Source organism: Octopus bimaculoides, chromosome 1, assembly GCF_046866305.1.
Source record: "Octopus bimaculoides isolate indiv1 chromosome 1, ASM4686630v1, whole genome shotgun sequence".
In the NCBI taxonomy this organism is placed as follows: Eukaryota; Metazoa; Mollusca; class Cephalopoda; order Octopoda; family Octopodidae; genus Octopus; species Octopus bimaculoides.
In genome coordinates, this window is record NC_142928.1 from 46283338 (window position 1) to 46293337 (window position 10000).

Sequence of the window (10000 nt, forward strand, 5' to 3'; positions counted from 1 at the left end):
GAATGCGTAGTTTACCTCAGACATTCCAATAGAAAGAACAACTAAATATATATAAATTTTCTTTGTAACACCTTTCTTAAAACCCCACTATGAAAATTCCAGTAAAATCAAAGAAACTGTTCAGATTTTAGACAATCTACTTGATAAGTTTGCCTGGAGAAAACCTGTTAAATCATTTCCTGTGAAACCCCACTGAAAACACTTGACATATAATACTTTTGTCCACAGTTAGGACATGTATTACATTAGCTTCCTAGAAAAATTCGTTCCGTCCCCCACCACACACTAACGCACACTTATTTAACCAGTTTCCATGAATAGTTTTAACAAATCAGTCAAACAAATATTCTCCTTCGTTGTGCAAGACATCTTGCCAAAACATTATTAGGTTGCTAATGCTGAAGAAATCCCCTGATCTTGACTCGAATTCGTGGTACTCTGTTCGCTACGTAGTTCTTGAAAGAAGTACCTCGTGCAATTAGAGAGCGACAGTAAAAGGTGATAATCTGAAATCGCTGTATCCGGAAGAAACGGAAACCGATATGAAACATTCCAAATGAGATTTTGAATAGAAGATTTGGTTAAATCCGTGACTTGTTTGTTAGCGTTGCCGTGTTGTAGGGACTCTTATGTTGCCGGTTTGTACCTTTCATTCAGAGATTATGACACCCATGTAGTGAGCCTTTGGATCTCAGTCATTAAGTGAACTTGGCAGGCGACAGGATCATTAGAACATCGCATCTGCTGGGGCAATTCCGTAGAAGAATAGTTTGGGTCTTTGTGAACGAGCGGTTTCCCGACGAATCACTATCAGATAAATATATTCGCCAGTGCTAGATGAATATACGAGGCTGAAATTACTGTCCTTGAAAACGTAAAACATATTACTGTGCAGTTCTTTGTGTAATAAAACCTAGCTCGTTCACAATGCAAATATCTCGAGCAACTTTGGAAGATTTGGAACCTCAATTGAAGGTAAAATAAAGCAGCCGTAGAAATGATCCTTCATTTTCTTACATGCCCTTGCGCCGTCATATATCTGGAAGGAAGAATAGTTACACAGAGCACAACACACGCGGAAAAACATACTTTTCGTGCTATTCAAATAACGCAAGAAAGAAACGAACACATTTATTTGTCACACTAATACGTAACGATTTGACAATTGTTAAAACAGTTCAGATTATTGTTCTATGCAATTTCGACAACAAATGTAGAATATTAAAATCGTGTGACAATACTGACAAGATGTTGTCAGATATTTAAGCCTATGTATACCGACTCAATTTTGTGAAACTCGCAGATGCGAGCATGCATGACATGTGTATATGTACCATCACACACATACACACACACACAAAAACTTATCCCGTATATATATATACATATAAAGAGAGAAATATAAAGCGAAAGAGAGAGAGAAAGATATATATATATATATATATATATATATATATATATATATATATATATATATATATATATAGAGAGAGAGAGAGAGAGAGAGAGAGAGAGAGAATGCATGCAATATACAAGTTATATTCATGAAATTGATAGGAAATTATGCAAATAATTTCAACAAAACAGCATTTTACTGCAGCGTGTCAAAACTGGTGCAATAGAGCTATTTAAAAATATGTAGCTATGCAATTCATTACTCTAGTGGCATCAATAGCATTAGTAGCAGACATTGAAGTAAATTTCTAATAAATACCTAATGAAAATAACTTCGAGCATTAATTAATATTTCCTAAATGTTTTAATCAGTTACCGAGAAACGGAAAGCAGTACGCACAAGGTCTCCAAGTAGTATTAGGAAGTTAAATATTATAGAAAGCATAGAAGGACGTTTCGTTTATCAGTAACCAGAGAAAGCGAAACGGAACACTAAATTATATGGACACTAACTTTAATCGTCCATTTTTTGTTAATATATAAATTTAACGAGTATTATTTCACATTGGTTAAACATTTAACACTTTTATTGAAACGGTTGTTTGATATTACAAATGCTATATCATGTAATACACACAAGCATGCAAGTTTTTCTTATATGAAAGGAATTTTGTCCAGTATTGTGTAACTATCATTAACAGAGCTAAATATGTGTGCATGCAATTATAAATTTATGTACACACCGGAAGTATATATATATATATATTTAATATTATCTGGAACAGCTGTTAAGTTTTAAGAATGGATATTTTCACTCAACATATCCATAAAGATAATTACTCTTATATAGCTGGAAATTATATCGTTCAACTCTCTGAAACTACTATGATTCTCCAGATTAGCACTTTATTTGCGCAGTACATTTAGCAGGGACTTCTACATTTTAATATGCCTAGTCAATACACTTAGAGTTACCCATAACACATATCAATGTGCGCATTAGACATAGACACCGAAATAACTTCAAGATAACTATATGGATCCTCCACATTATAGTGCTTTGTGTTTACGGCACATGGACACTAGTGTCCTAAGCATTGCGGGCGCGCGTGCATGCGTGCGTGCGTGCGTGCGTGTGTTTTTGTTTTGTGTGTGAGTATGTGCGCGCGCGCGTCTGTGTGCGCGCGCGTGTTTATGACACTATGAAAGCTGAACACATTAATCCTCCTCTGTGAGCAGCATGTTGTTTCTCATGTGAGCGGAAGAAATTAGATAGGCAGACGCTGTACCACTGGGGGAACTGAAAGAGATCCCGAACAACAGCTGTAGGGTGTTGCATACAATGTTTCCTCCTCTCATCCTGCAGTCTTCTGTGTTCGGTTTCAAAGTGTTCTAATCCAGCGTCATACACAGACCTCCATGCTTTCTGATTTAACATCCAGTGCCTCCAAATGATTGGGAGAAACACGCATACTGTGAGATACTGCTGGAGATGATCGTGATAGCGAAGTCTTAGACGCCATGAGACATAGTTCCAATCTCGATCACGCTGTCCATAAGGCCTACTTACAGTCTCGATCTCGCTGAAGAGGACCATATTTGAGAGCCAGTTAACCGGCATCCAACTCATGTGGTCAATCCAGCGAAGAAGACCACTAAGCATGCAAAACACAAAACTGTATATCCCGGCCTTCATGAGCATTTCCGGATGAGGCACCTTGTCCGCCCACGTGAAACAGGATGCTTTCAAGTCATATGACACAGAACGTTTCTAGCTGTCTGATCTGGAAAGGATAAATGGGCTAACACTCAGAGCCGTACAGGAGGGTAGATACACACAGCTAGATAAAAGAACATTATTGCATTTGCTCACTGAGTCTTCCGAATGTAGCAGACGCCAAGTTGATCCGACGAAGTATATCTTCGTCAAGCAGTCAATTTATTTATGTGTGTGTGTATCTGCGCGCGCGCGTGTGTGTACATATATGTAACAATATGTACATATATATATATATATGCATCTATTTCTAAATCTCAATCTGTTAGTATACATGTGCGTGAGCACATGTGTGATTTGATCACCTTTTATATGACCAAATGAGTAAAGGACAGTTCATTAAGGCGGAGATATGTCAGTTGCCTTTACGGCTCAGCAGAAACCTAAGTCAGTCTTTACGTAGTATTTTCAATATTTTTCGAAATACAATTATAGTTGATATTTGAGTTTGCTCCCTTGTCTTCATTGGCGTAAAAGAAATCTAGTATTTAAAAATATGTATGTTGATTACTCGGTGTCTTTCTCTCTTCTCTTCTTTTCTGCACTGTAATAATAATGATGATGATGATGATGATGATGATGATGATGATGATGATGATGATGATGATTATGATGATGATGATGATGATGATGATGACAATAAAAATAATAATAATAATAATAATTATCATAATAATAATAATAATAATAATAATAATAATAATAATAATAATAATAATAATAATAAGAAGAAGAAGAAGAAGAAGAAGAAGAAGAAGAAGAAGAAGAAGAAGAAGAAGAAGAAGAAGAAGAAGAAGGAAAAGAAGGAAAATAATAATAAGAAGAAGAAGAGTGAAAGAAATAGATTTTAATTGAATTTCGCACAATTTTAACTTCCATGTTATGTCGTGTTAAAAAATCAAAAAAGACAAAAAATAATGCTGTCAACCTCTACCAGTGACTTTAAGGACATTATGAAAATGAGAAAACATTTGAAAACATTCTTTTTTTTTATTATTTTTTAGGAATAAGCATGCTTCAGTAATGATTTCAACTACGAATGTTACAAATGGTATGAAAAATGATTTATAAATTTACAATCCAAGTAGTTCCCGTATATATGTTTTCAAGTAAAGTGGGGATATTCTTACTCACTACATTCCATATATAAATATATATGTACGTGTAAGTGTGTCTCGGTATAGAAAGATATGCACATGCATGTACAGGCGCTGGAGTGGTTATGAGGTAAGTAGCCTGCTTACCAACCAATATATATATGTGTGTGCGTGTGTGTGTGTGCGTGGGTGTGTGTGCGTGTGTGTGTGTTTGTGTGTGTATGTATGTATATATCAAAATAAGCAACAAGGATATCCAGATGTAATGCAGTACGATCGTTTCAAACAACTCCATTTAATTAAACAATGCTATCATTACATAAACTAAAGTGCTGAGAAATCCTCAGCTGCATAAAGACTTAGAATTAAATTAAATTAAAACAGATGGACACATTAGTATAAATTTACCGAAAACCTCCAACAAGTTAAGGAGAGAGACAAAGAACATGCTGTCCTCACTTCAGCTTAGAAGCTACTAAGGTATTAGGAAGAAAGACTTGTGAGTGATCTAGCTCGTCACTGTTTTTTGGGGTCACTTTTAATTTATAGTCTTGTTTATCAAATCTTTGTATATCAAAATCTAAGGCCAAAGAACAAGCAGCAGTGTATGTTAAGAAGGGGACTGAGGTAGTCGACAGAAATCATAGTGGGTATAGTCAGAAGACTATCAGGATTAATTTGAAACTATATAATTTTATCCTTTTGATATAATATTCTCCTTAATAATCTTCTGAATAACCCTAAGTTTTAACTTCATACAATATGGCAATATTGTTTTAAATATTTAACTATAGTACCCCATAGATAAGTTCCCCCTGTATCATTATCTACTAGTGGTTTGCCCCTTTAATTTTCAGCTAACATCTTGATTTAACATTTCCTTAACCAAATCTCATTACATTGGAGTTGCTTGAAACGATCATACTGCATTACCTCTGGATATCCTTGTTGATCATTTTAATTTTAATCACTCTATTTTGAAACTGTATGGATAATAACTTACTAAATACTGGTGCCTGAACTTAAGTACCTAATTCATCTCAATCTAAAGTTTTGCTTATGTATATATGTGGGTGTGCGTGTGTGTGTTTGTGTGTGTGTGTGTGTGTGTATGTGTGTGTGTGTGTATGTGTATGTGTGCGCGCGCGTCTGTGTGTGTGTATTATATCCATTCGGAAAATTATATCCATTCTCAAAGGAATAGAATGTATTTCATGATTAGGGTTTTTAAAGTGATTCTTTTATAATACGTTTAGGGATGTACTGTAATTTTAAGACATCCAAGTATAGTTCTTTATTATTTCTTGCTTTTCTTTTAATGCTAGTCAAATACTTTCGTGTATATTTCTGATTTGAAACATGAGTAGACAGATTAGTTTTCCTTCAAATTGTACAAATAGACACAAACAAAACAAAAATAATATTTCATGAAACTAAGGTGCATATATAAAATCGTACTGTGTTCATTTGCGTATTCTTGTCTCTTCATTTGTCGACGAGAGAATATCTCAAACACCAGTTCTAAAGATGCATTCTATTCTTAAATATTTAATTTCATATTTTTTTTATTATCCCTGTACCGAGGACTGAATATACGATCGCCACATTTTGTTTGCAAGTGTTTGAAAATCAATTATCTGGAGCTGCGTATATTCCCTTGACAAGAAAAGGCTTTGATTATTTAGACAGAAAATTTGAAAGCACTTAGTTATTCAGCTAATTTTCTCGGTGTATTTATGCTATCTTATTTTGATTAACCTATTCGGCTAATTTGATTCGGTAAACAAATTTATAATAAAATTTGTTAAATACAGTGTATTGTTTAAGCTATTTATCTTCCAATTAACAAATAATTAAACCAGATTAAATGTATTTGCGTATATTATCGTTTCATTAGTGAGTAAATTAGTGCTAGATTTTTTCGCCGCTAATCTATCTTCTCTCTTCATACATTTTGTATTTCAGCTTCGACAGCATCTGTACCTAATTTGTCTCCAACATTATTAATATGGTAATTTATGCAGAGTCATTAGGATTAACAGTATAAAGGCATATGTTGAACCAAATGACGTCATCTTATTCCGTAAGTATATGGACGATTTTACTTTATATATCTATATATCTATATATCTCTCTTTCACCCCCTCTCTCTCTCTTTACAAGCCTATCACTTACCTATATATATATATGTATATATATATATATATATATATATATATATATATATATATATATATATATATATATATATATATATATATATATATATATATATATATATATATATATATATATATATATATATATATATATATATACACACATATATACACATATATACGCATACATACACCCATATTTATTTTGTATGCATATACATATTTGTATTTATATATGTATGCATGATATATAGATGTAGATATACATATATACATATAGATATGTGTGTATATATACATATCTACGTGTATATATATATATATATATATATATATATATATATATATATATATATATATATATATATATATTATATCCGCGCGTGCGCACACACATATAAATACCTAAATGTTTCTATCTGTTTCCATATACTTTTCCTGCTTCCACATATATTGTTACAGTATGTATCCACAGAGGCCTCCTCACAGAATCTTCATCGAATGAAGCTGTTCCTAGCCTTAATCTAATAACTTCAATTTTGATGTATTTCTAGAAACATATTTCATTCATAATTGAAAAACACTGAAACTAAATATTCTATTGTTGTTTTTCACAAGCCACAATGATGTTCTGTATCGTAAAAAAATATGCTTTTTTTTTTCTCCAAGATTACATTTAGAACTCCCGCATTCATCACCTAAACATTAACTCTGATATCAGGTTTATTAATTATTGGGAAATAATGTAGCTGTTAATTGGAGGTATTTATTTGAATTCATTGACTAAATCTTCCAGAAAAAATAAGTTGGACATACATTGGTGACAATGAATTTCATGTTATATTAAGCAGTAGATACTTAAAGGTCAATAGTGTATGTAATTCACTTTAACAAGATATAGTTACATTGTGACACTGTAATTTAGTGCTTTTCTATGTTTAATGTACTTTAATTGTAGAAATACAATTCTTTCTATGAATTGAAATTTCTTATCTTGAATTTTCATCATATATTTGATTTAGATATTCGCAGTTACAGAAATGAAATAAACTGGAACTGCAAAATTGAAACCAGCATCTTATATGCTCCTTGCATATGACTTTGTAGTCACAAAATACTGTGCGGATTGAACCGAATTTCAAATTGTTAGAAGTAGAATTATTTCCGTTATTTCAATAGAATAACATGATATCTTAGTGTTCATTATTCTCTTATGACTGCACGGAATAGCGATTGCTTTTTGTATTTTACCAGTTTCCATAACTTGTCATAAGGATGGGGGATATTTTTGAACGAAAACAACCAGTCTTATGACATGACTAAGATCTCTTGTTCTAGATTTATACGTTAGCAATGTGGTAAATGTGATTAGCAGCATGTGGCTCCTCTTGACGTTCTGTGTTCAAATTCTACCGAAATCGACTTCACCTTCCTCGTTTCGGGGTCGTTGTAATTGACTAGTACTCTCCCCTAGAATTTCAGGCCTTGTCCATTTACAAGAGAGGATTATTATTATTAGTAGTAGTGAAAAAAAAATGTTTAATTTAAAAATTATGTATTACATTTTTGTGACCAAATTTTATAATTGCTTTATGCTTCACCTTCTCAAAGACTTTGTCACTCTTTTCTTCTGCAATCTCCGTTGTTACTTAGCACTCATTTCCTGTACAACTAAATATGAAATGCATTGTGTTTCAATGATAATTTACTATTAGACTTTTATTCTGGCGCTCAATAATTTTCGTTTTCTAGTATTTATAATGCAAAACCTTGCAGACTAATTGGGGAATCTTTTCAAATAACACCATCGTATCTTCCTCATTACCTGCAGTGTTGTGAGATATTGTTTTCCACGATCTGGAATTTGATATTTTCCCTCTATATATTTGTAATAATAATTGCTTGAATAACAAATGTCAACACGATTTTCCTTTACATTTTAACAAATAATTCCTCAACATCTCTTCTGCAACTCACCTCTTATTCGCATTCTCTTGTCTTACCTCTCTCTCTCTCTCTCTCTCTATCTATCTCTATATCTCTCTCTCTCTCTCTTATGGCTTTAACTCTCCCTATTTTTATTTTCTGGATCACAATATCGCTGCTCTCTCTTGCTCCCTATGTGCTTATAATCTACGTATATGCATGCATTTCTCTGCATAGTTCCAAACGACGTTGATTTATTGTGAAAACCAAAAATAGTAGATTACATGTTATTCACATTAACAGAATCAGGTTAACCTCATCTAGTAGAACTTTCCATGGCCATCTTCAATCATTTTATATCCAGATGTCTTTGTAATAAAAGCAGTATGAAATAAGTGTTTGTTTATCACGAATGTTTAACATTAATACATACACATGTAATGTTTGTATTTTATTAAATCCCAAATCTAACACGTTTTACGTTTAATTTATAGGTTCATTGGCAGAGTGCCACATTTAAAAAAAATTGTTCAAAGTTATAAGAATTAAATCTTTTTATACATTAGAAATAACCTTCGATTACATGGGGCGTTTAAAATGATATTCAAGAGTTTAATAAAAAAATTAAAAAAAACATGTCAATACGTTTCCATAATTTTTTATACTGTGTATTTTGCACATAACAGCTGAGAAGATAAACGTCTGATACACTAGAACTATTTTACTAACTAATTATGTACAATTCACTAATACTTAAGCATGTTCGTGAATATTTTTTTGCTTATGTTATGTATACCTATACACATATTTATGCATATATGTGTGCGAATATATATATATATATATATATATATATATATATGTGTGTGTGTGTTTGTATATATATATATATATATATATATATATATATATATATATACATACGTTTATATATATGCGTATGTATGCATAGGTATTATATATATATATATGTATATGTACACACATACACATGTATGAATTATATATACATGCATATATATATTTATGTATATAAATTATATATGTATATATATATATATATAATATATGAGTATATATATATAAATATATATAAATATATGTGTGTGTGTTTGTGTGTGTGTGTGTGTACGTCTGTATGTGCGTGTGTATGTGTGTGTGTTTGTACGTGTGTGTGTGTGTGTGTGTGTGTGCGACTATCTATACATGGAAGTATGGACAAATCGGCATATAATTGGCGCCATCTATATTCTAATTTTATACATTTTGGTATCGTTTCAAAGGAAGCCAGACAAGTAAATATGTTACAAATGATTAAGAGAAATTATTTATACAAAAGATGGGAAAATATACTCTAACAAATAAGAGACGAGAATAATTGGAGCAGATGTAAATGAATAATATTGCTACTACTACTATTACTGTTGATACTATTTTAATAACTGTGACATCTTCGTATAAGCGGTCGTAAAACATTGTTTTCGGGAAAACAGACTGAAGGTGCGTTTCACCACATTCAGGCGTAAGAAAAATCAAAGACTAAAACAATTTTTTTTTTTGCTACAAGAGGGCCACCGTTCATTACATAAACAATATACAGTTTACAGATGAAATATGAAATTTGTACATACATGTATGAAGAAACA

The 10000-nt window shown here is 32.0% G+C and overlaps 1 protein-coding gene across 3 annotated transcripts in view; it reads left to right on the top strand.

Annotated features, from left to right (window-relative positions):
• LOC106884018 (uncharacterized) overlaps positions 1–10000 on the top strand; it is a 1573201-nt gene that overhangs the window by 518515 nt on the left and 1044686 nt on the right. For all 3 annotated transcript variants that reach the window (XM_089350855.1, XM_089350881.1, XM_089350853.1), the window contains exon 4: positions 6235–6352. The gene's annotated coding sequence lies outside the window, so the exon portion shown is untranslated. The remainder of the gene's footprint in view (positions 1–6234; positions 6353–10000) is intronic.